This window comes from Sarcophilus harrisii, chromosome 1, assembly GCF_902635505.1.
Source record: "Sarcophilus harrisii chromosome 1, mSarHar1.11, whole genome shotgun sequence".
NCBI lineage: Eukaryota > Metazoa > Chordata > Mammalia > Dasyuromorphia > Dasyuridae > Sarcophilus > Sarcophilus harrisii.
Genome location: NC_045426.1, coordinates 374,305,228 through 374,332,595, shown reverse-complemented (window position 1 = coordinate 374,332,595; position 27,368 = coordinate 374,305,228). Strand labels below are relative to the sequence as shown.

Below are 27,368 nucleotides of genomic sequence, written 5' to 3'. Positions count from 1 at the left end.
AGTAGTAACTTTAAAATAATGAGTTATATAATTATCCACATGAATATTTTGGATGGAAATGTCTATCAATTTGGACATGTCACATTTATTTTGAGCTCTTGTAATTCTACTTTGTTGGTAGAACACACTTCTTTGATGTGGGCATGTCATGCTGCATGGTCCCTTGCCATTGTATTCTGATACCAAACATCTTCAGAGGGACCTTGAGAACATTCTTCTGAACTCCTTGTGAGCACACGTCTTGCATGAGTGCTTTGTAAAATAGTGTTGTAAGTAAAGATAAAGTTGGCATTTGATCAATGTGGTAAGTCCATCAGAGTTGCACTCTGCAAAAGAGTTTAAATGAATAGCAGTTCAGCTTGAAAAAGGACTTCAGGGTTTGCTACCTTGATTTTCCCAGGTAACTTCCAAGGTAAACTTTAGAATTTTCCTAAGACATTTCATAAGGAAGCAGTTCAATTTTCGCTAGAGCGGGTATATTGTTATTAGCACAATGGCTCTGTAGACCTTCAGTTTTGGAGACAGCCTGATATTTCTCTCACATACTTTCTTTCAGAGCAGATGCTGAGCTAGCTCTGGCAAAGAGTGTGTCGACTTAATCATCTATGTGAACACTCTTTGAAAGTACAATGGCATAGTTTTTACAGCATTCAAAATTTCTCCATTGGCTTTAAACAATGTTGAAGAGAGAGAACATATTCTGCTAGTAAACCCAGTGTTCTTCCCATTTTAACAGTATTTTTTCCACTTATGCACCAAGACAATTTTTAGCATTCATTTTTATAAGATTTTAATTTCTAACTTTTTCTCCCTCTTTCCTCCTTTCTCCCTCTTTTGAAAGTGGTAGGCAATTTGATATAGGTTATATATGTACTATCTTGTAAAACATTTTCACATTAATCATAGTTGTAAAGGAGAAACAGATAAAAAGGGGGAAAAAAAAACACAAAAAGGAATGATGGCTGGATCAGTTCACAATTCTACCAACATTGCTTTAGTGTCCCAATTTTCCCACATTCTTCTCCAACATTTATCATTTTCCTTTTTTGTCATATGTACCAGTCTGATAGGTGTAGGGTGTTAACTTCAGAGTTGTTTTAATTTGCATTTCTTTAATTAAATGTGATTTAGAACACTTCTTCATATGCCTATAGCTAGATTTAATATCTTTATCTGAAAACTCCCTTTTCATATCCCTTTATCAATTTGGGAATGACTGGTATTCTTATATATTTGACTCATTTTTCTGCAGATTTAAGCAATGAGGTCTTTATAAGATGCTTGCTATAAACAGTTTCCTAAATTTCTTCTTTTCTTCTAATCTTGATTGCTTGGTTCTGCTTGTACAAAATCTTTTTTAAAAATTTAATATTTTATTTTCCTCAGTTACATGTAAGAATAATTTTTAACATTCATTACTAAGACTTTAAGTTATAGATTCTTTCCCAGTCAGTCAGAGAGGTCAGAGAGCAGCAACTGCCTCTCAGTCTCCTTGTATCATCCTCTCACAACAGGAGATCCATTCTGCAAGTCTGGGTTGGATCTCCAGCAGCCACTGTCAGATGGCTCCTGTGTATTCCCACAGCTCCCTTGTATTCCAATAGGTGTAAACAAACTGTCACTTATACTCTGAGCAGTATAAATATATTTGATAGTGCCTATGTCATCAAGTTTCTTTTGTACAAATGTATATCTATTTATATTAACTTTTTATTTGCTCAAGTATTTTTGTCTATGTTGTGCCTTGTTTGGTCCCCAAAGTCTATATTGGAGAAGGGAGTAGTCAGGAAGAAAAAAAAATACTTTTGAGGAAGGACAGGGTAAAAGAAGAGACAATAGAATAAATGGGGGAAAATAGAGTTAGCAAGGGCAATTATAAAAAATAATTTTTAAGCAAGTTTCCCTGTTGAAGGCTCATTTTTCAAACATAGGAAACTGAGTCAAATTTATATTAAGAGACATTCCCCAATAACTGAATGATCAAATGATATGAAGAATTTTCAGATGAAGTAATCAAATTATTTATAACTATATGAAAAAACACTCAACTCATTATTGATTGGAGAAATGCAAATTAAAACAATCCTGAGGTACTACTTATATATATTACATTCGTTAATGGGCCAGAAAAGAAAAAAAAAAAAAAGACATGTTGGAGGTAATGTGGGAAAATAAGATAATAATGCATTGCTGGTGGGATTGTGAACTGATTCAACCATTCTCAATGGAAGCAATTTGAAACTATGCCCAAAGGTCTATAAAATCATGATTTCCCTTTGACCTAACAATAATTGGTATGTTTCCCAAAAGAAGTTTTTTAAAGGAAAATGATCTATATACACAAAAATTATTTATTTCAGCTCTCTTTTTAGGGCAAAGAATTAGAAATTGAGGGAATGCTCATCAATTGGGGAATAGCTGAATAAACTGTATTATGATAATCTGAGAATGATTTTGCATTCAGCAATACCATGATCCAAAACTACTCTGAATGACTTATCATGAAAAATGCTATCCATATTCAGAAAAAGAACTGATTGTATCTGAATACAAACTAAAGCATACTTATAATTTTTCATTTTTCTTGAATTTTTTTTTTCTTTTGGAGAAGGTTATCTTTGCTTTATTTTGTTACATGATCTTTATGGAAATATTTGGAAAAAACTTCATGGTGCTTTTTCAATGAGGAGTTGGGAGGCAGAAACTCAAAACTTTAAAAGGCACAAATGTTAAAAATTTGTTTTACATGTAATTGGGGAAAATAAAACATTAAACAAATAAAAAAAATGTATTGCACATGGACTTTGATAAGCTGATCTTCATTTTCCAGTCCTGTTTCACACAGGGCTATCATTTTGATGTAATACCTGCTGAGTTCTCTTGGAACAAGAATTGTTCATGTTTTAGGTCTTCTGAATTTCTTGTTGTACTTAAGTGTGCACATTTAGCCCATACCATTTGTGAGTTGTGTTTGTTTTGTTTTAGTCTCAAGATAGGGTCCTGCTTGATGGGGTAAGCAGGGTTGCCTTAGGTGAAATAGACAATTTTTAGGGCACTTTTTCTAGCCCCTTCCTCATGCCAGAAGATGAGCAGTGCTCAACTGAAAAGGCTGCTCTCCACTGAGGGAGGTTGTGGAATCCCACTGATGCTTCAGTCCAGTAAGATAATTCAATGGTTTAAAGAATCTGTGTGCAGTGTTGTATCTACAACTCCAACTTTATACAAGCTTGCTGCTTTGTTGCCAGATTACATTGAGGTTGGGGATGGAATAAAATAGCAACATAATGAAATGGTTTGAATAGTAAAATAATGAAATAGTAAAATTGTTGAATAGCACATTAATGGCATAGTAAAAATAGTAAATGAGTATTTTGACGTATACATAAATTGAACTTAAGTGAGGTAGAATTACATGACATATTCATGGTTACTCTTTCTTCCTAAGTCATTGAAATCCAGTGGAAAGACAAAAGTCAAGATGACTGGAAATGGCTCAATATGCAATGGAAGTTATTGTCTTCATTGCATGATTAAGCTTTAAGCACTCTACCATGCCTGCTGCAGCCACTTTCATTCCCATTTGAACAAATTGTTAATATTCACCTATTTGGCTAGAAACATTTACTTGAGATAAATACTCCACCCTTAAAAGACCAATGAGTTGGGGCTCTTTCATTATTCTCAACTTGGTTTGTCTCATCTGCTGAGATAATTCTTACCACTATGTGGCTTTTTTGCATGCTCATTGGAGCTACAAATGAGAGCTGGGTGACAGTAGACACCCAAAGATGACTAAGCAGCCCTGAAAAGAGCTTCACAATTTTCATACCAGAAACATTAGTACTCCTTAAATACCTATATACTTTAAGTGGATAGTAGTCTTTTTTATTTTTTTTAATCCACCCCACCAGTGGGTGGATAAGGTGGTGACCTTATCTTCTATCACCCCTCCCTCCTTAATACATTTTTTTTTTAATTTAATAGCCTTTTATTTACAGGTTATATGCATGGGTAACTTTACAGCATTAACAATTGCTAAACCTCTTGTTCCAATTTTTCACCTCTTACCCCCCCACCCCCTCCCCTAGATGGCAGGATGACTAGTAGATGTTAAATACATTAAAATATAAATTAGATACACAATAAGTATACATGACCACCTTAATACATTTTTTAACCCATTCCACCTACCATCTTATTTCTATCACCTCATCAGCCCTTATCTTATCTTTTCCCCTAGTGTTTCTACCCTCCCTTCTAGTCTGTCCTTCCCTTTTCTTTTTCTCTTTCTCCTCCTATTTCTTTATGGGATTAGATATATTTCTATACCCAAATGAATGATTAATTTATTCCCTGTTAATAGTCAAAACTGATGAGATCAAGCTTCAGATAATCCTCATTCCTCTCCTTTTTCCTCCTCCATTGTAATAGGTTTTTTGGGCTTCTTGGTGTGAACTAATTATCCAATTATGCTCCTTTTTTCTCTTTTTCCAGTACAGACCTTCTCCCCTCTCCCCACAATGTCTTTTTCTTTGATGTCACAAACATTGACAATCACACCTTCAGTACATGTGATACCCCCCTCTGCTACACTTTCTCAAAAGTTACAGATATTATTTTCCCACTTAAGAATGTCAACAGTTTAGCCTTTAAATATATATGTTTGCCCTGTTGGCCATTCTATGGTTTCCTTGAGTCCTGTGTTTGTAGATTTTCTGTTTAGTTGTTTTTTTTTCCAATAGAAACCATTGAAAGTTTCCTACTTCATTGAAGCTCCATCTCTTGCCCTGAAAGATGATGCTGAATCTCAATGGGTAGTTAATTCTTGATTGTAACCTCATGCTCTTTGCTTTCTAGAATATGGTATTTCAGGCCCTCCAATGCTTTACTGTAGAAGCTACCAAATCCTATGTAATTCTGACTGTAGATTCTTCATATTTGAATTGTTTTTGTCTGGCAGCTTGAAATATTTTTTCCTTGAGATTATAATTTTGGAGTTTTACAACAATGTTCCTTGGGGTTTTCCTTATGGGATCTCTTTCCAGGGGGATGAATGGATTCTTTCAATGAATATTTCTCCTCTATTTCTATAATATTGGGGCAGTTTTCATTAATGACCTCTTATAAAATGATATCCAGGCTTTTTTCTTTCTTTTTTTTTTTTGGTCATGTCCTTCAGATAGGTCAATAATTTTTAATTGTCCCTTCTGGATTGCTTGCACTCTCAGATTGAAGGCACAGAGCCACTGAACCTTTGTTTATGTAAAGTTTTCAGATAAAAAAATGTGTAACATCAACTGCTATGTCACTAGTGAAGTGATGGAATCAGAGGGCATGGACTAGTAGAAAATGTCGTTTGTGGTAGAGAGTTTCCTAAAATTTTCCAGGAAAGTCTATTCAGGATGAAGAAAGTCACATTATAATTGTACCACATTAGCAAGTTTGCCAAGAGTTTTCAGCAGCCAGTTTTACTTAGAACCAATGAGAGTTTAAATCCTTAGGATATTGGAGTTGCATAACAGGACACAACCCTAGGAAAGTATGACTAACATTCCTATTATTCAGTTTCCAAAGTGATAATGTTTTAATCTTTTTTGTAAGGGGCCCCTGGTGGTATCATCCATGTTAATCTTCTTGATATTCTTGAGTCAATGAATCACTGACCTCACTTTTTGAGTGTTCCTCTTCTTCTAACTAGTGAGATCTCCATCTAATCAGAGACTTTTATTGAATCACCATAATTGTATCTCAGCTTAAAGGAACTAAAATATATTAAAATGATTACATGAAATTAAAGGTTACTTTAAAATATAGAAATTACATTATTTCAGATAGTACCTAAACTTCAGAAGTACTAAAGCATTTAAGGAATATCTGGACCATAATGGTATAGCTGGACTTGTACATAGACCAATAAAGTTTATATATATATATAATTTTTTTCCCCCTCCCAGGATTGCTCAAATAGTCACTGCTTTACAAAACTGTCTCCAGTACTGGTCAGCTAAAGGACTTAATTCTTTACCATAAACATGAACTCTTTTGTGTTAATTATTTTCTTCTCCATGATTCTTTTTCAAATACTTGCAGAAAGTTCCTTATTACTTTAATGCTGGATAATGAAGGTGTGTGTGTGTTCATGTGTGTGTGTGTGTGTGCGTGTGTAGTGTGTTTGATAATATGGCTACAAGCTATCCTGCAACGTTTGGTGTTAGTGTAAAAAAATGAAGCTCCTATAAGGGGAGGGATCTAGAACTAACCAACCACTTAATATAATAGTGTCATTATCATGATTCAGTCTACCATATTAATGATGAATTTTCTGAGATATCTTCTACCTTTCTTATCTACCATAACTCATTGTTTTAGAGCCACTTACTTGCAAAATCTAAAACTTAATGTCTTTATTTCCTTGTAAGCCAAGTGATAGGAAGATTAGAATATAATCCTATTTCCAGTATTTGTTGATGCTGGACAAAACCCTTAATCTGCCTGAGCCTTAGCTTTCTTGTTGTTATAATCAGTATAATAATGTTAAACTACTTACCTCACAAGATCATTATTTAATAATCATTAAATAAAATGATATAAATAAAATAACTTTTACTATAAAATTATATAAAATAATATTGTTGTTATCATTTATCTTATCCTTTCATCTTTTCTTTTTGTGGTTGTTAAGATTCTTATAGAAAGAACCTGAGGATTAGTACTATTCTGCTATTATTTTATAATTAATGTCCTGTGAAAAATTGAGCAGATGTAAATTTACCTATAGCCTCACTAAAATATTAGAGATGATGACTATTTAGGATGATGGTGATGATTAAGAAAAGCTTTCTGCTATCAGATGGAGAGTCCATCTACTTCTCAAATACTTCTTGAGTGGCCAACTCACATGTCTTTAAGAGCAATTTTACTAAATGCATGGGAATAGAATAATCCCATCCAAGGCTTTACAATACCAAAAATCTCCACAATACCAATGAATATTGATGATCAAGGATATATATATATTTAATGAGGAGTTTTTGGGTTTTGTTTTGTTTTTAATGTAAGTTTTTTTTTTTTTGTCATCAATCTCTGGGTTAGGAATATCTTCTAACTTTTGAAAATAACAACATATAGTGTAAAAACATTTGAAGTCACAATATTTAGTCTGAATGTTGGATCCAACCTTTGTTTCAATGTCTGTGACTTACACTATATAACTGATACTTGGAAACTTGAAAAGTTTACCTCTGAGTTGTTTTGAGGGAAGCAAAGGAAGGCAGCTTGAAGGTCATTAAGTTTAACAAGTGAGGAGAATGGCCAATTTTCCCACAGCCACACAACTTATTATTGACTTGGGCCTCCTGATTAGGCCTCCTGATTCCTGGTCTAATCTAACTTTTCTTACATTCTATAGTTATTTTCTAACCTAATTTATGCTTTCTACCATGGAACAGTTTCTAGATGATGTTTTAAATGATTCCAAATCTGTCACCTATCACCCCTCTACAGAACATGCAACTTTTATTTGAGTTGGCAAATACCATGGGCTTAGTTCAAAACTATTTCTTGATTAGAGAAAATGTTATTATTTGCATAGACACCAAGAGTCACATGCATTATTTTACTCCTGGAAGAAAAGGAGAAGAAAAAAAAAAAAAAAAAAACAGAAAACAAAGGAGGAAAAGACTTTTAAGCTGGGTTATTGTGGTCCAGGGTGTGTTTTTAAGTGCTTTGTATACCATCCCAAATGAAACTAGGTTAGCTACTGTCATCTGACAACCCTACCAGGACTGCCTTTCCTTCCGGACAGCAAGCCAGACTCTCCCCTGGGGTTTTTCTAATGAGATTCTATAGTCTTTCCTCTCCTCCTCCCCCTTTTCCCTAAGTAAAAGGGCTTTATCACAAAGGGTGTGGATTGAATCCCAAGATCCTTATTTTTCCTAACAAATGCCCCTATCAACTTGCAAATCATTATGTTAAAGCAGCTGAATCTATTAATGTATGAATGTACAAGATACTCCTTAGACTTTCACAATACTGGGGAAGGTGACAAAGGGGGAGATGAGGGACATCTTTGCAAACTTTCAGAAAAGCCTACTTACATATAAGGCAGAAATCACCATGCAAAGTTATTAAGAAACATAGAAAACACATCATCTTCTGGAAAACACTATGCTTGAATTGTTGAATTGCTTTACATTTTAATGTGCAAATTTGTTCCTTGCCTTTTTGTTGAAAGGATCAAACCATTTGGCATTTTGTCTGAGATATAAATGCATTAGGAGGATGCAGCATAATTTATTAAAATGTATAAAGGGAACAAAGAATAGGATTAATTTTCTTCTTCTCTTTTAATTCGAGGGCCACCACTAGGGCATTTAATATGGGTTAAACCAGATTCAAAAAGCTTTCATTAGACATTTAACATAAATGACTAAGAGCTTAATCAGCACATACTGCTCCAATATATTCAATAGAAGAATTGAACTGTTTATTGCATTATAATTTATAGAGTTTTTTGTTTTTGATTACATAAGGGAAATGCATTTTTTATGCCTTAAAAGCATTCTTTTGTGATGTCAAAAATGTATTACATTATTGTTCAGAAAATGGTGTTTCAATTTGGTGGGGACGTCTAAAATCATTGGAGTGGAAAAAATAACCAGTAGATTCTTCAAAGTCTTGCCATTTGAGAATGTTTTTCCCTTTCCAAAATCTTTTCTTTTGGTTAGATAATGAATACTACTTTGCTCCGCTCAACAACATCTTCCCATTCTACCTAAGTGTCTAAAATCTATATTTTAGTGCACATTTGCAAATGTGGTTTAAATAGAATTAAAATGAGAAGTTTCCTTTCCAAACAGGCAGTGGGAAAGCACAATGATGGCAAAAATGAAGTTTTCAAAATTTTTATTTTATTTTTTCTTTAGATTTGGTCGTAGTATAAAAGTAATTCAATCTCCACTTAAAAAAATACCTGGAGTAATTATGTGCACAAGCTGCTCCATCAAAGATGATTAAAGGAAATTAAACCACTAAAGAGACAAAGCAGCTCCTCTTCTAGAGAAGTTTATCAACATGCTAAGGAAGGATAATTTTCTAAAAAGCTATGACTGTTTTCCTTCAGAGAATCTATACATTGCTGGTATACTACAATCCATTTTCCTCCCAGGGAATAATTTTCTCCCCTTTTCTGCCCTCCACCCCCTTGCCAAAAACATACCCTTTAAAGAAGATAAGGTATCTTGCTCTTAATCTTAAAATATTGAGAGGCTTTATCAGAAGAATGAAAAAGGGTCCACTATGACATTTGGAGATTTTGCTATATAATGTTTTTCAGGTCAGCAAAAATGTATGTATGTGGGGAGGAAATTTCATTCTCTCTGATATTATCCTTCATTTTTAGAATAGGAATTTGCAATCAATATAAAGTTATCATTGTGTGAAAGCAGACACCCCCCTCCCCCCCAAATGCATGTCTTCTATTTCTCTCAAAAAATATGAATGCTGATATTTATCTTTTAGAACTCTGTCCTGATTTTCTTTCACAGATGCTATCTGGGAAAGGGACTGGAATGGAAAACAATAAATTAATCAGGTGTTTCACTGACCCCTCAGGGTGAGATAACCCCAGGGTAAGTATTTTGGCAAAGTTTAACAAGTGAGTACACAAAAAGTCTGAATTTTGGAAGGAAATGTCATTTGGGAAAGAACAAGGAAATGTGGGAATTTATGTATTTTAAAATTTCACATAAAAATAGTACAACAATTCACTTTCTTATACTTTCTTTGTATTCCTAATATCATATATGTATAAAATGCATAATTTCTTAAAGCATCTTGTGGATTTTGAATCTGGCAAATAGTAGGCACCTAATAAATGTTCATTGAATTGAATTCTGAGTCTAATTTTGACACTGCCTTACTTAAATATGAACTTGTGCTATATCAGATGACATAATTTTAACTACTTAGCAAAATACTTGGCATACAGTAGGTATTTATAAATATTTGTTTCTTTCCTTCCATCTCTAATTAATTAAACTTGATAGGCCTTAGTTTCTTTTTCTGTCAAATAGGAAAAAATACTATCTTATCATAAATCACAAGACTATTTTGTGGACCAATTGATAAAATGCATGTTAAAATGCTTTGAAAATTATATGACTAGAAGATTATTTTTCTTCTCCTGTACATTAACCATGAAAATTTAAAGCCTAAAACTAATTGAAAGTTGATACATTTAGGAATTGGCATTATCACTAAGGTCATCAAATTTGTTTAATAGTTGAGTTGAGAGTGTTTTGAGGCTACCTATCTCTTCTAAATTGGAAGTATAGCCACCACTTACTGCTCCAATGTAACTGTTTATGGAACAGAACACTAAATCTATTCTATTTCCATTCTTGGGCCCGTTCACTTCCACCTTGGGCAACATGATGGTATCCTCCCACCCCTACTGAGAGTTCTTATGATAAGTGATGGACTTAGGGTAGACTATGGATCATCTTTACCCTTGTTGCAACTCTGAACAACTAAATTCAAGGGATTTATTAGCTTCATAATCCTCAACAGTAGAGACCATCAGTTTTGATTGAATTAATATTGGTTTAATTCAAATTAATAAGTTTGTATTTAATACCTACTATGTTGTAAAATTATTGTGAATATAAGGTTTAAAATTAAATATCTCTTGCCTTCATTGGACTTACATTTTATAGTGCAGAGGGATACAGGAATTCCTATGAGCAAAAAAAGGAAGAGTTTTCCAGTGAGACTGAAATAGATACATAATGAAATCAACAACCTATATGTTTTGAAAAGACATTTCTTCTCACTTCCATCATGAAACTCTGAGAATCATTTCTATTTGATGCCATCATATCATGTTAATGCCTGAATTAACTAATTTTAAAAAAATGTATAAAGTGCTTACTATATACAGAGTATTGTCCTAGGTCTGGAGATAGAAATGCAAAACTTAAGATATGCTCCTGATTTATATTTTAATAGGGAAATAATATGGCAATAGCACCAGAGAGAAATGTTTAAGTTTGGCAGTTTACAGGAATAATAAAATCATAGAGACATAAGACTGATTCATACTCCCCCAGATCAATATCACTTTATTGTCAGCCAAGAACTGGATAAGATGTGGAAATACTGGAATTAGAATAGAGTATAAGCATTCAGTAGCAGGATTTCTAGCTAGAAGGTGATTAGGGAATCAAGTCAAGAAGCATTATTTATTAAACTTTTAATAAGTATCAGGAAATGTGCTAAATATAGCATATAAAGATACAAACCCAAAAAGAAATAAAATGATCCTTTCCTGCAAGCAGCATGTAGTATATTGGTAGAAGAAAATGTATAAAAGGATAATGAAGATCTATAAGGAAAGAATTATAAGCATTGGAGGCAAAAGCAACAAGTCATCTGAGGAATCATGAATTGAATGAAATTTGGAATGAGCATGGTTGGTGTAAACACTTCCCCAAAATGGAGATTCAGGGAAGAATTCATTCATCAGATGAAGGGACTATACGGATTCAAGGATCTCCCAAGGTGAGAAGCCTTTCTGGCCTTGTAAGAAAAGTCCAGAGAGTCCAAAATGGAATGGCAATGAGCTGAAATAATGATTGAATGTCACCGGGTTTAAATGAAGGAGAACATTAGCTAAGATGTTAATAAATAAAATGTCAAAGTAGACCAATCACAGATCCCTGGAGCACTCTAACAGAGACCTTTCTACAGTTTGACTCAGAAAATTTATGCCTATTGTTTAGTTCTAGCCTTTAACTAATGAGGTATTAACACAATTAGGCTAATATTTAGCTCTCATCTTTTCATATGTGCCACAAAATTAAATGTGAAACTTTGTAAAATACCTTCCTAACATATAGGTAAACAATATACCAGCAGTTTTTCTGTTGTATCAGTTTAGTAATCCTGATGTTAAAAAAATAAATTAATTAATACTATCATATTAATATAATTTTAATAATAATACTAATATATTTTTGATGAAGTCCTGGTAATTTGTGATAATTGCTTGCTTTTCAAGACATTCATTAGCCATCCCTTTAACAATAGGTTCTAGAATGTTGCCAGGAATCCTTGACAAACCTATTGGCCTATAGTTTGAAGCTGGCATTTCTTTACTTGTTTTTTTTGGGGGAGTGAAAATTAAGAATACATTCATCCTCATATTTCTTCCATTTTTCATTATCCTTCAAAGATCACTGATGACAACTTCATAACCCCATCTGACCATTGGCTTTTCAATACCCTTACATGTAGTTCAGCTAGCTTTCTTGAAATCTTCTTATTTATTTTCAGTATTAAATCACAACTAACATTTTTTTCAATCTAAAATTCATACTTGTTGGCTGAGAAAAGAGAAATAAAATGAGTTGGGTAAATCTTATTTTTTTTAATATGATTTTCTCATTTTCATCATTCCTTCCACGTAAGCAGTAATATTGCCCTGTCTTTGATTTTCCCCCTTTTACACAACATAGCTAAGTAACAGTACACAGAACCACATGCATACACACAATACACACACACACACACACACACACTATACACTTATAGTCTATACCAATCCTTACCTAGTTCAGATTTTTCTGATTTTAAGAAGCGATGACACTATGCTTCTGATCAGTATATGCTTTTGTGTTTATCTTCTGCTGTTCTTGCTTTTATGTTTTTTGTTTGTTTGTTTGTTTGTTTTTGGTTCTTAAACTGAATTTACAGATCAATTGTGGAGAGTGGTTGGCCCTAAGTGAACCAGAGGTGGCTTTACAGACTTCCCTTTTTATATAGGAAAGATCCTTTCTCTAATACATATCCAAGAACATTATAGTTTTTAAGATCTCAAGATTTTAGTATAGTGATATGACTAATGAGGGGAAGACTGAAAGTTTTATTTATTTATTTTCTTTTAAATGTATCTATGATCAGTAGTTCCAGGAAGTTTTGTTGCACAAAAGTAACAAAGCAAATCAAAAAGACTTCATTTTGGTTGAGATTAGCATCATCATCATTTTAGAAGCAAGGAAAGATCTTCATAGTAATTTAGAAGTAAATGGCAAAATAGTGAATTTGCAATATATTGCATTAGGCAAGAAAGATGATGATTGGTCAAAATCTCTTGAGAAATTTTCCTTTTTAATTTTTTCCTATATATCTGTTATTTGTATTCAAGCTTCCTTTATGAATATATTCCTTCATATTGCCTTAACCAAGGAAACACAACTTATATGAAATAAAAAGGAAAAATAAGACAACAGTTAAACAAAACCAATCAAGTTATAAACTGAGTATATGCAATACTGAATTTCAATAGTATTTCACCTATGCAAAGAGAATACATTTTCTCAACTCTTAGATCAAAATTGGCCTCTGTACTTATGGAATTCCATTTAATTTTTAAATTATCATTCTATTTATAACATTTTAATAATTGTTCATATTGTTTTAGTAATTCTGTTTAATTCATACTGCCTCAATTCATACAAATATTACCATAATTGTTCATTGTTTCTTTGGGGTGAAGGGTCAACTATTGTATTCATTTGCTATTGTATTCACCTACTAATTTTTTTTTTTAACCATTCTTCAATTGATAGGCATCTATACTATTTCTCTTTTCTTTACTACTGGGGAAAATTATTGCTATGAATATATAAGTATGTAAGGGATATTTCATTTTATTTTTGACTTGTAAGAAGATGTCTTTATCATCTAGTATTCTTCTTTCATTGCCAAGTCAAACAATTTTAAGTTATGCTCCTTAGGAGAGAATGATAGTTATTATTCATAAGAATTAACGACCTTGTCCATGTATTCATATAAATGTTGACCTCTGAATTGAGAGTATGAGAGTTTACTGTGACCTCTAAACCTTCACTCCCTCAGTTCTTTTGCCATCTCCATTCTTCCTCAGGTTTGATACCATAGTGAATCAATTTAACTTTACTCTGCCTTGATTTTCCTGAATCTCTTGCCCCTTATCCTGTCATTAGTTTTTCCCTGCCAGACTTCAGATTTGCATTACTCCTACTATCTGCTATTTTTACTCCTATTCCGCTTCCAAATGAAGATGGAAAAGTCATAATACTGTGTTGATTGCTTCCACTACAATTTTATGTAACATAATCTCAATTAGTGACAAGGCAATCCTATTACACCTCTTTAATTGACTCATGATCTCATTCTCCACTGAAGCTCTTTTCCAACTTTTTTATGTGTTCTCAAATCTCCTTTCAATCTGTATTTCCTACCCTTTCAGTTGAAAACCTTGACTCAAATTTCATTGAAAAAAGTTGGACATTTTGCAAGAAGATTCTCTATCCCTCTCCTTTTTATATCACATCAATCAGATTTTTTCTTCCATGACCTCCTTCATCTCAGTCTTATATGAAAATCTCTTTACATGTGTAAGTGACTCCATTACATCCTACTCTCTCATTTATTTTCAGGCTTTACCCAGTCTATTGACTGTTTTTCTATTGCCTATAAGCATGATCATGACTCTTATTATTAAATCATTACTTAATATGTATATTCTCTGTTTCTAATCTCTCCTTTTATTTGTAGTTAAACTTGAAAAGTCCATCTCCAGGAAGAATCTTCATTCCTTTCCTTTTATTTTTTCTTTAATTTTCTACAGCCTGGCTCCCTACCTTGTTATTGAAACTGTTCTCTCCAAAGTTGCCAAATGATCTCTTAATTGCCAACTTTTATAGTCTTTTCTTAAGTTATCATCCTTTTTTTGACTTCTCTGCTATCTTTGAAACTGCTGATCATCATCCTCTCTTTGTTATCCTCTTCTCTCCAGGTTTTTATTATGTTATTCTTTCCTAGTTCCCTTATCTGTTTGATGACTCCTTTTCAATATCTTTTAATGGATCTTGATACAGGCTGTGCTCAGTAACCATATGTATCTACGAAGCAGTATCATGCTGGTAAATGTTTAATAACTGGTTTTCCATAAAAAGTACGCATGACACACTTTTACATTTAATCTGCATTATTAACATTTTTCATCACTTTTTGAAGTGAAGGAAATGAACAAAACAATGAATCAAGTCATGATTTATAGAATTTGACAATTTCCAAGGAGGAAATGCTCATACTGAAAATTTAAGAATCAGTAATCATAAGCTGGTAAGAACTGGCTCAAGTATATCCCTGACAGAAAGAATTTATCTTTGGTTCTTTTCTCTTCTCTATATATATTATGTTGCATGGTGATCTCATGAGCTCCCATGAATTCAATTTTTATTTCAGTGTAGAGGATTATCAAAACTATTTATCCAATTCATCTGCTAACCTTCACATTTGCACCTGCAATTGCCTATTGAACATATTGAACTAGATGTTCCATATCTATATTAAATACATCATTTCCAAACTGAATTTGCTGTATTTTCCTAAAAACTGTCCCCTCTTCCCCAACTACTGTCAGGGGCACTGCTATAATCGTAATCATCTAGGTTTAAAATCTGGATGTCATTCCTGATTTTTCCCATTATTTCCCAAATACAATTGATTGCCAAGTCCTGCCAATTTTACTTTCATCACATATGTTGTGCATGCACTTTTTGTTCATCTTATACTGCCTCCATTCTTATGGAAATTGTATCACTTCATGCTTGGACTATTGCAGCAGCAAGATATTTTGTTTTCCTGGTATAAGTTTCTGCCTACCCAAGTCCACCCTCCATTCATTTGTCAAATTGTTTTCCTAAAGTGCAGGTTTGACTATGTCCCCTCTATTAATCACATTCTATCATTTATTTTCATTCTCTCCCTATCTACTGCCTTATTCTCTATTAGCTACACATGTTGACATATCTTCCCCCTTCTTGAAAAAACAACAACAACAACAAAAAAAAAAAAAAACTTAATCCTTCCATCTTCACTAAAGGTCATTTTATAATTTTTCTGCTGTTTATAGCTAAACTCCTGCAAAAAGCCTTCCAAAATACATGCCTTTACTTTCACTTTTCTTATCATCTTCTCAACCCCTTATAATTGGCTTCTTATCTCATTCTCCAAAATTCCTCTTAGAAGTTATCAGTGTTCTAGTACTTGCCAAATCTGATGTGCTTTTTCCAGTCCTCATTCTCTTTGACTTTCTCCAGCCTTTGGTATGGCTGCTCACCATTCTTCCTTGATACTCTCTTCTTTTTAATTTTTTGGCATATCACTTTCTTCTTGTTCTCCTATCTGAATGCTCATTCTCAGTCCCATTTTCTAAATCCTCATGCATTTCTTTCCCTCTAGACATAAGTGCAAGTGACCCACGCCATTCTTCTTTTCAGATCCATGAATTTATTTATAGTATTTATAGTAATGATACTCAAATCTAACTATCCTTTCTCACTTTTTCTGTTGACCTTACTTTTTCCTAATACTTTATTACTGTAGAGAGAAACTCCAGCTTCCTAGATCCTCAGGCTCACAATCATGGAGCCATCCTGGACTCCTCATCATCTCTCAATCTTCATAGATAATCTCTTGTTAATTCCTATTAACTTTGCCTTTGCAACATTTCTCAACACCTCTCTTTTCTCTGACATATCACCACCTTATTAAAGGTCCTAATTTCTTTACAGCTGGACTTTTGTAATAACTAGCTGTTAGTAGCACCACTCTACCTCCACTCCAGTTCATTCTTCATACAGCCACCAATGTGATTTTCCTAAAGCTCAGGACTGACCATTTCACCCATCCACCTACTCAATAAACTATTTTCATACCTTTTGCCTCTGGGATTGGATACAAAAAACTCAGTTTACATTCAAGGCTTTTTTATAACTTAACTCTTTTCTATTTTCCTAATTTTTTATACTTTACTTTCCACTATATAATCTTTGGTCCAATATCCCTAGCTTTCTTGGTGTTCTACAAACAAGATTCTCTGTCTCACAGTTCTGACCACCTTCTCTGGTTGTCTTCTATACTTGCAAAGCTTTTCTTCCCCAACTCTGCATACTGACATTGTTGATGTTCTTTAAATCTGAAATGAAAATTTCCTGTACAGAAAGTCTTTCCTAACCTCTATTAATTCTAATGCATTACCTGTGCTAATTATTTCTTATTTATCCTATATATAGCTTCTTTTTATACATGCATTTGTATTTTGTCTCTACAATTAGAGGGCAAATTCTTTGAGCACAAGGACTATTTTCCCCTTTTTTGTATTCATAAAGCATAGCATGGTGATTGGCATATAGTAGGTGCTTAATAAATGTTTATTGATTGGCTAGTATTATACATTCCCATTCAAGAAACACTAGTGACACTGTCACCTTCATAGTAAAAAACAACAACAACAACAAAGAACAAAACAAACAAACAAACAACAACTTTTTATTGCATTCAAGCTTTTCATAAAATTCATCAGTCTTTTAGCTTTCAGGTTTTTTTTTTTTTTTGTTTTGTTTTTTTATTCTTTATCCCCATTTACACACCCGTCTATATAATGACATTATCTTGTGGTTCAAACAAGATTCTCTGACTCTCAACTTCCTGCATTCTCATTGCCTGTTCCCTATCTAAGGAATTCTTTCCATTTTCATATTCACCTTCCTCTTTTCCTGTCTCTGATAAATCCTACATTGTAACATCCTTAGTGTTAACACTCTTCCTCAGATTCTCATCTCTAATTGATTTTGTACATACACCCTTTATACATAATACTGTGAATGATGCCTCCGTCATTAGAATATGAAGACGTTACAAGCACAATTTTTTTTAAAAAAAATCTATCACTTTAATTCTAATGCTTAGTACAGTTCTTGGCAAATAACAGCTGCCTAATAAATGCATGTTGATTGACTTTCACTCAAATTTGATAACTTATGAATGCTCCATTGAGGAGTTTTTCTTCAGTCAGCCAAAGAACTTAATTAGTTTAAAGCAAAGCCATTTATTGAAATCAATCAATCAGTAAACATTACATTTACTGATTTGTTGCTATGTGCCAGACACTAGGGTAGGAATTGAGCATTCAAATACAATAATCGAAACAGTCCCTTTTTACAAAAAGTTTATGTTCTGGGAAAAAAATTAAAAGGAGCTTAGAACCAATTTTTTAAAAACCATTATTTATAGTAGATCTTTTAGAGATGGTAAAATATTGAAAATTTAAGGAATGCCCATTAGTTGGAGAATGACTAAACAAGTTAAGGTATATTAATGTAATGCAACACTATTGTGGAATTAGAGGTGTTGAACAAGCAGATTTCAGAAAGATCTGAAAAGATTTTGCCAATGGATGCAAAATGAAACAAGAAGAATCAGAAAATAGTGTATACAGTATCAACAACATTGGCTAATGATGAACTATATATGACTCAGTTCTTCTCACCTGCACAATGGTCCACAAGTACAAAGGACACATGAAGGAAAAATGCCATCCATATTCAGATAAAGAAGTGGGAGGAGAAAAAAAAAATTGGAACTCAAAATCTTGTAAAATATGAATGCCAAAAATTGACTTGATATGTAATTGGAAAAATAATGTTAAATATTCATATAAAGTAGTTATTATATCTCAAGCACTGTGCTAACTAATTGAGATAAAAGTGCAAGCAAATTAATTCCTGACTTCAAGAAGCATATATTCTGGGGAAATATAAAATTAAGTAGAGAGATTGTTAAGTGTAAAGGGTAGAAATGTGTAGGAAATATTATGATGATGTGGTTCTGGACAAGATAAAGGGATTATTCCTCTATCATAACCTGTCTCAGAAACAAATGGTGACTATCTGAGTGCAGTATTTTCACTCTGATAAGACTATTACTAACTCCATTTACAAGGTTTTGCTCCAGTATGAATTCTCTGATATTATATAAGCTATGCTATCATATAGGAAGATTTTTCCCATTCATTACTATCATAAAATCTTTCTTATGTGCATTATATGATGTCAAGTAAGTTGTAAAGTCAAAGTGAAGAAATTCTCACATTCACTAAAACTAATTTTGTTCCTATATAAGCATAAAGAAAAGAATTACTCATTAATACAATACAATTAAATACAAGATACTTTGAAAAGTAAGGAAGGCACTAGTAGTCGGGGGTGGGGGTAATCAGGAAAGTCTTTTCTTAGGAAGATGGTGTTTCAGCTGTGGTCCTGAAGAAAGTAAGAGGTTTTGTGATGCAAAAATAAGGTAGTTGAGATATTTCAGTCAGACATGCTCTTCTGGTATACTATGCCTACTCTGCTGACCTTATGAGATAATGATATCTACTTATTCTAATTTTAAAGTGAAGATAGTTGTTATCTGAAGCCAAACATGTTCATAGATATTTGTAGAAAGGGAAAATCTTTGTCCTCTGGCAAGCTTATTTTAATCAGACTTCATAGTATCACTCCTCAAATCACCAACAATATGGATAAAACTACTGCATAAGTCACTTTCCATTTCAAATATAAAAATAAATGGTTAGGGTTGAAATGTAAAAGGCACAGAACCCAATGATAGAATGATTGATTCAAAGGGCTATTTTCTTTGAGACTAACCAAACCATTTCCACTTGAGTCTGCTAAGGTCTGTCAACTTGAAAATGTCTCTAATAAAGGTAAGTGGATAAGCTTTAGTCTTAGTCATCACACCAGTGTGACAAAAGTATTGCAGAATGATCCCTGATGATGATAATTTCTTTCCTTCACACCTTTATGTCTGGGTATAAATTAAATTTTTTTTAATACTGTTTTGCTGTCTAGGTAATATCAAGATTCTCTTTTGCTTAGTTGCAAATAAATTTGGCCAAGAAAAAAAGGCAAGATGAGAAGATGCAGTCAGTATTCACTACCTACTTAGAGAACATTCATTCTTATCTTTATTTTCCATGTTTGTTAATAGCAAAGTCTAAATGTTTTGTTGCTTCATTTTGGCCAGCTAAAAGCTCTAGTATCTCTATGTATATATACATTTTCTAGGAAGGAGTATCCATTTATAATGCTTGAGGAGGATAAAAGGAACTTGCACTTATAAAAATAACTTCTAACTCCTCCTAACTTCTCCTTAAATACAGAATAAACAGAATATGAAAACTAGATATTATAGTATGAATCACAATCTCTAAAGTTTTGTTAGTATTGATACGAGTCTCCTCTATGACTGTGATTTTTCAAAATCATTTGGTTTGGGGATCCTTGATTATAGGAATGTAAGGGTAATCTGAATCAGTTCATGAAATAAATTTTACCACTGTCTTATTTCTTTAGACTCTATAAGATTATGTGATAGCACAATTACATAAGAATTTGTTTATGCATCTACTTAGGATATGTCTGATTCTTAGAGAAAGAAATGTTCTCCATGATAGCCCATTTCTGTATATAAAGGAATATCTAAAGACTGAAATTTTTCATAAAGTGTTTGCATTGTCTCTTGGAATAGTCAAAGGAATTTACTATGAGAAAAAAGAGGGCTATGGTAACAACAAAATCTATTCTGTCAGGAATGGATCTGAAGTTTCAAGTATGCTGGAACAAAGCTTCTTTCAGCTTTGTTTAATACAAAGTCAGTCATATTATTCGGGATTATTATTTCACCTGGATAAAGTCATATAATCACCATATAAATTTATTCACCTACAAAATGGAGATAATTATGTGTGAGTTAACTGACTCACAAGATTGTTCTTAGGAAAGAACTTTGAAACTGTAAAATGTTATGAGAGAAAGTGTGACAGAGAGACTAGAGAACTATACATTGAGAAATAAAGTTCAGGATTCAGATTCTGTATCTAATATAAACTGTGATCCTGAAAAACTCACAATCTTTCAATAATCCAGTCATCTAAGATAATAAATGGGAAAACAGTTACCATCTGCATTGAGAGGGAATTTTCTCTTCAGAATTTCCCAGCACCAATTAAAGCACAGACCTGAAAGATGAAATATCTTTTTCCCCAATAGTTGAACAATCTTAGGATTTTATAATAAATAATACTATTAATAAAAAGATTTTATAATAAATAATACTAATACAATGAACATTTATATAGCACATTAAGGTTGAAACACTTTTTACATATTATTTCACATTAGCATCATTAAAAAACCTTTTATAATGGGTACTATTAATCATTTCCATTTTTCAAATAAGAAAAAAATGAAGTTGATAGAATTTAAGTGACTTGGCTTCGATCACAAAGTTACTAATGCCCAAATTATTCAATTTTTTTTTTCAAATTTTGTTCTTTCTGACTCTTAAGACCAGTGCTCTAGGAATATTATGAAATCAGGACACAGTTAGATAGGAAGAGAGCTTTTCACTGAGAGCTGATTTTCTTATCCGGGAAATAATATTTTTCTTATTTTCACTTCCTAAACACTTATACACTAAAAAACAAAAATGTGTAAATTCAGGAAAGAGTCCCAGTTTGGCAGCTGCTTTCTTTTTAATGGATGTCTTTTCTAACCCACCCCAATCCAAACAACTGGCATGTGACACATTTGGAAGATGGATCAGAAACCTTGCATCAACAGCTGTGAGAGTTTGGCATGAAGCCTCTTCAGCCAGCTAGGCCAAAGATGGATATTGTTATTTGGGAGAAATGGATCTCCCACAGATGTTTGAAGGAGTGACTATGGCCTTTGGCAAGCTCATACGAATCATCCTGCTCTGTACAGGCTAAGGACTAACCAGCAAGCTACCAAAAGCCCCATGAGCTTACATAGGATAGCTATAAGCCTCCCTCTCTCTCAACCAGAAAATAAATGGTTTGGACTGAAATGTAATAGGAACAGAGCAGATGCTTCTATCTACCTCAATACAAAGAATTCCTTACCTACCAGGCTTTAAACCCTCAAGTTCCCAAATGACAATCTTCTTTATTTAAAGCCAAGTTTATTTTTTTTTTCAGCCAGCATAATAATCTTTCACTACCTTCTGTGTGAGAAACTTGCAACTAAGGTGTGATTTCATTTGAGAGTTAGAGATATGTACAGATGTCACTTCACTTCAACTTTACAAAAACTTATTAATTGCCTTATGCCTTAAAACCCTGTCTTGATCCTTCAGATACAGATATGACAAATGGATCAACTCTTTCCATCAAGAAATTGAAAGATAATGGAGAGATAAGACATGAAAATAACTAAACATCTCAAAAGAAGTCGAATGGAAAATTAGAGATCAAGACAAAGTATTTTAAGAAATTGGGGTTGGAGTAGCCCTTTTCAGGCTTTAAAGGGGAGTTGACAGCAGAATTTTATTCAACTCAATGTATTCAACCACTCAGTTCAGTTCAATTCAATTCAATTTTATTTAATTCAATTAATATCAATTTTATACTTGCTTTGCATGTATGACACTGTACTAAATAGTGGAAATACAAAGCCAAAATTAAGATAGTCTCTGCTCCAAAATATCTTACATTTCCCTGGTGGATATTGATAGATACATGAATAAATAAAGCAATTTAAAGATGGAGAGAGCACTAACAATTAGAGGAATTCATTACAATCATGAAAAAGATTCCCATAGGAGGTAGTAACTGAAATTCACTTTGAAAGAAAGTAGATATTCTGGAGGCTTGGGGTGATGAGAAGGTAGTACATTTAGTGCATAGTATACCTTTTATATAAAGTCAGAAAGCTGATAGATGAATTATTGAGTTCAGTAGACACACAGTAGTATGATTTAGCTTGAACACAGAATATGCAAGAAGAAATAATATGAAATACCATGGAAAGAAAGGAAGACTCCAGATTGTGGAGCTATTAAATGCTAAGTTACTCTGTATTGTATACTACTAAGAATAGAGATCCCATTGAAAGGTTTTTATCAGGAGAATGTCATGGTCAGTCCTGCAACCTAGGAATGTTAACTTTGCTACTCTGTGGAGCATAAATTTGAAAGAAGAATGATTAAATTCAAGGAGAGTTATTAGAAGGTGAGAAAATTGGGAGGAGGGGTGTATTTTAAGGAAGAAAATCTGTTTTAAGTATTTAAATATGAAGTGCTTAAAATCAACCACCAATCAACAACCAAAAATCAACCAACGTTATTAAATACCTAGTTTGTGCCAGGCACTACATTAAATTCTTGGGATACAAAATAAAAAAGGAAAAGTTATTCCCTGATCCCAAGGAATTCAAGATCTAATTATGACACCTAGGAGAAGCTACCTAACTGGTAGTTGACAACATAGGACTAGAATTAAGGCAGTACTGTCACAGAGGAGATAAAAAATATCTACTTAGCTAGCTACTTAAATAACAAGATGATGGGATAGAAATCTAGACAGACAGACAGATGCATAATAGAGAAATGGAAATATGCAAATTTTGTAAGACTCGACTGTATATCTATGTATATGTATACATAGATATATACACATGTATATATATATATATATATATATATATATATATATATATGTTGATTGAACCTGTGACAGTCTAGAATGAGTGAAAGAATATATGGCTAACCTTTGATTGGATACTTCATTGGATCCTACAAGAAGGCAAATGGTTGAATAGGTGGAAGTAATGGGGAAAAATCAATTCTGAGAGGAAAATGTCAAAAATAAATCATTGAAATCATTGAAACAGGAGAGAATAGAAAGAAAATGATTGACACACAATAGATAAGTTTGGCTGAAGTATAATGTATGAAAGTAAATAGCATGAATTAATATTGTGAAGTGAAGGAATATGAGACATATATGAAAGGAAATAAAAGTAAAGGTAGAGTCTGGTTAAGGGGGAGGGTGAATGGCCAAATTTAATAGTTTAATTTTATTCACTAGATAATGGTAAGAACTAAATGTGTTTCAGTAGAGAACAGTGTTACAGATCGAAGAACACACATAAAGTAGAACTAGGAAAATGTAGTGTCAAGAAAACCAGAGGATTAGAGTGTATTAAAAAGGAGTGGGTAGTCTACAAAGTTGAATCCAGTAAAGAGGTCAAGAAGAACAAAAACTGAGAAAGGAGCATTGAATTTGATGAATAGGAGTTCAGTAGTGACATTGGGGAGATTAGTTTTAGGTGAATTGGGAAGGAAACAAGATTGCAAAAGGTTAGAGAATGATTGGATGGTTAGAAAATTGAAGCAGTAAATGTATACTCTTTCTAGAAATTTGACAGTGACAGAAGAGAAAGAGACAGAGAGTGAGATGGTTAGAAGAGACTCATGTCCAGAAAATTGAAACCATTTACTTGTTGAACTATGTAACTCAAAGAATAGTCATTAATTGTCCAATATTAACTGGGAAGAGAGTCTCTAGTGTAGGGTTCTCTGATTTCAGCCCATGATTTTTAAAAGTTTTATCAATGACTTGAAAAAAAAAAACAGAGGTTATATCCTTATTGAATCTGTAGATGATACAAAGTTGGAAGGGATGATTGAGAAAAAATAAGGATTCCAAAAGAATTTGATAGAATATACCAGAGCTCAATCTAATAACATGAAACTTAATGGTGGGAAATGTCAGTTCCTTTTTGTTTTTTTGTTTTCTAGATAAATATTTATCAAATTGAATTAAATGAAATTTAACAAAATAACAATTCAGGTTTTTAAAAACAAAAGGAAAAACAGAAAACAGAAATATGGCAGATAAATAAGTTCAGGGGTTCATCAGCTGAAGTGTTTAACCAGGTTGAGATATGTATCACGCTGTGGTTCTTCATTTATTTCTTTCTTACAACTTACATCTTTCCAAAGGTAAAACTTCCAAAAATAAATAGTCTTTGATAAGTTGGTCTTATATAAAGCATGTTCTAGTGAATTCTTGATTTCTCAAAACATTGACATTCCAAAGTATAGCCAGAAATCAGAAAATAAGCAAGAAAGAGCTTTGTGCAGTTAAACCAAATTTCATAAAGTGTTCCATTAATTAGAGAAGTCTATAGACCCTCACACAAAAAGTCAATTTTTCCACTTAAATTATCTTCAAAAGTTTGAAAATCATCTTCACAACAGCAAAATGGGAAGTATGATATCAGTTTGATTAAAACATTTAAAGTTTTAGTAGCTGGTCAGTTCAATCAAGACAATATTATGATATGCCAGCAAAAAAGTAAATTCAAGGTGGTGCAGTGGATAGAGTACCAGCTCTGAAGTCAGGAGGACCTGAGTTCAAATCTGGCCTCAGACACTTAACACTTCCTAGCTGTGTGACCCTGGGCAAGTCACTGAACCCCAATTGCTTCAGAAAAAAAAGTGAATTCAATCTTGAATTACGTTTAGACCTATTTTTTTCTGGTATTAAAGAAGTTCTAGTCTTTATGTTCTAACTGGGTAATCTGGGTATCATTCTATTCTTTTCATTTAAGTTTCAGGAAAAATTGTGGTTAGGAGAACAAGAAATATCTCATCTACATAAAAGTAAACATTTTTTAAATAAAAAATAAAATATTTGAATTATTAGGAAGAGATCATAGCATAAAGATAAACCACAATTGGAATCAGGACACCTGTTTTTTCATTGGCTGATACATGCCGCATTGGACAAGTGATTGAATCTCTCTGTACCCCTAGATGCAAAATGAGAGGTAATACTACTTTCCTATTTTATAAATTTAACATAAGGATGCATTTTGATAATGAATGTTATTGTTAAGATATGTTTTTGAATATCATACAAAATGAAGGAAAGGTAGGAGCCATATTTTGCTCTTTGTATTGCTAAAGTCTAGTACAGTACACATTCTATAGTTTAATTAGTGCTAATTGATTTGAATAGAAAATACCAATGACCAAGTGGTAGAATAAATTTCATTTGGTAAATGTTTAACATTTATCATCTAGAACCTTTAATTCTAACTGTGAATTAGACTGTGAAATCCCTGGAAGTTTCTGTGGACTTCTCCTTCCAACAGGAAAGGCTTCAGGACATTACAGAGATGAGAAAGAGGTAAACTGAAATTGAGAAAAAATGACCACAATTGGAGAATGACCAGCAGCAGCAACAAGTCCAAGACCTGGAATGATGGCTGCTGGAGAGGGCCCTCTCCACCGATTCCTAGAACTATGAGGTGATAAAGAAGCAAATGCAAAAGGACGAGCTGGAGGACTCTATGCTGAGGTTGGAGACTGAGCTAGAGAATCTGGAGACAGGGAACTCTGTCCCAGCCACCAGGGAGAACATAATGGTCCCAGGCCAGTCCCAGTCCTGTGAAGGAAGGGAGGAAGAAGGACAAGATTCTTATTTACCAGAAGACCCCAGTCTGCCTCCCTCAGAGAGAAGAAAGTCATCACCAGCAGCTCCATGAAGGTGGTGAGAGCCAATGAGATGATGAAGGCAGTCATGTACTCTGTAGAGATAATGGTGAAAAGAATAGGATGATTGAAGAAATGAAAGTTTTGTCCAGTACTACCCTGTACCCACAGGAGCCCTATCTGCAGGAAGTGAAAATGTATGAGGATGAGGTTCAAGTTGTTTGTGCAGTGGATAGTGCCGCAAAGAATGGTATCCACCAGCTGGGTTCTTCAAAAATCTTCAGCATAGAGTCCTCCAGCTCATCCTTTTGCTTTTGCTTCTTTATCAGGTGGGCCGAGACCAAGAAAGTCTTGGGCTTACAGGACACAATCAAGGCAGAGCTGGTGGTGGTTGAGGGCCTAGCCCCACCCAATGAGAGTGCCCAGATTGATCAGCCACTGCTGCCACCACTGCCCTGGACACCAAGGAAGAGAATCAGGTTGGGGAGAAGCCCGGCCTCCAAACCCAGACATTAGATGTCACTGCCAGTGCAAAGACCTGAAGAAAGTGTTCTTGGTGGTGTTCTGTATTGTGAGGTTTCCAGGGCCTTTGAACCCTGGCCCTGACCGTCTTCAAGCCCCTCTGTACTGTACCCATGCTGGTCATATGCTAAGATCCAGGGCCTACACACCCACCCTGGACAGACAATACACCTACACACACACATACACACACACACACCACACACACACACACACACACACACACACAAACACACACATTATTCACATGAAAATCCCTTTATGAAAAAGAGGGGAAAAGCCCACTCCTCTTTGCTCTGCAAACCTTAATATACTCTTAATAATACCCATACACTCCTATTCAGAAATAAACACACTTGTACCTCTATGCACACAGCAAACACTAAGTCACCCACAGATTGATACTCCATCCCCCAGACACACTTGGAGAATGATACTTAGTCTTCCAGAAATAAATATGAATTTGTTCACACTGAGAAATTTTGTATGCAAGAATAGATAGAATGTTTGTGGCAACCCTTTTTATAGTGGTCAGAAACTGGAAACTGAGTGGATGCCCATCAATTGGAGAATGGCTGAATAAATCGTGGTATAGGAATGTTATGGAATATTATTGTTCTGTAAGAAACCATGAGGAGGAGGATTTCAGA

General features: G+C 33.6%; 1 pseudogene; it reads left to right on the top strand.

Annotated features, from left to right (window-relative positions):
* Window positions 1-11,493: 11,493 nt before the first annotated feature.
* LOC100926191 lies at window positions 11,494-26,712 on the top strand (annotated as a pseudogene).
* The last annotated feature ends 656 nt before the right edge of the window (window positions 26,713-27,368 follow it).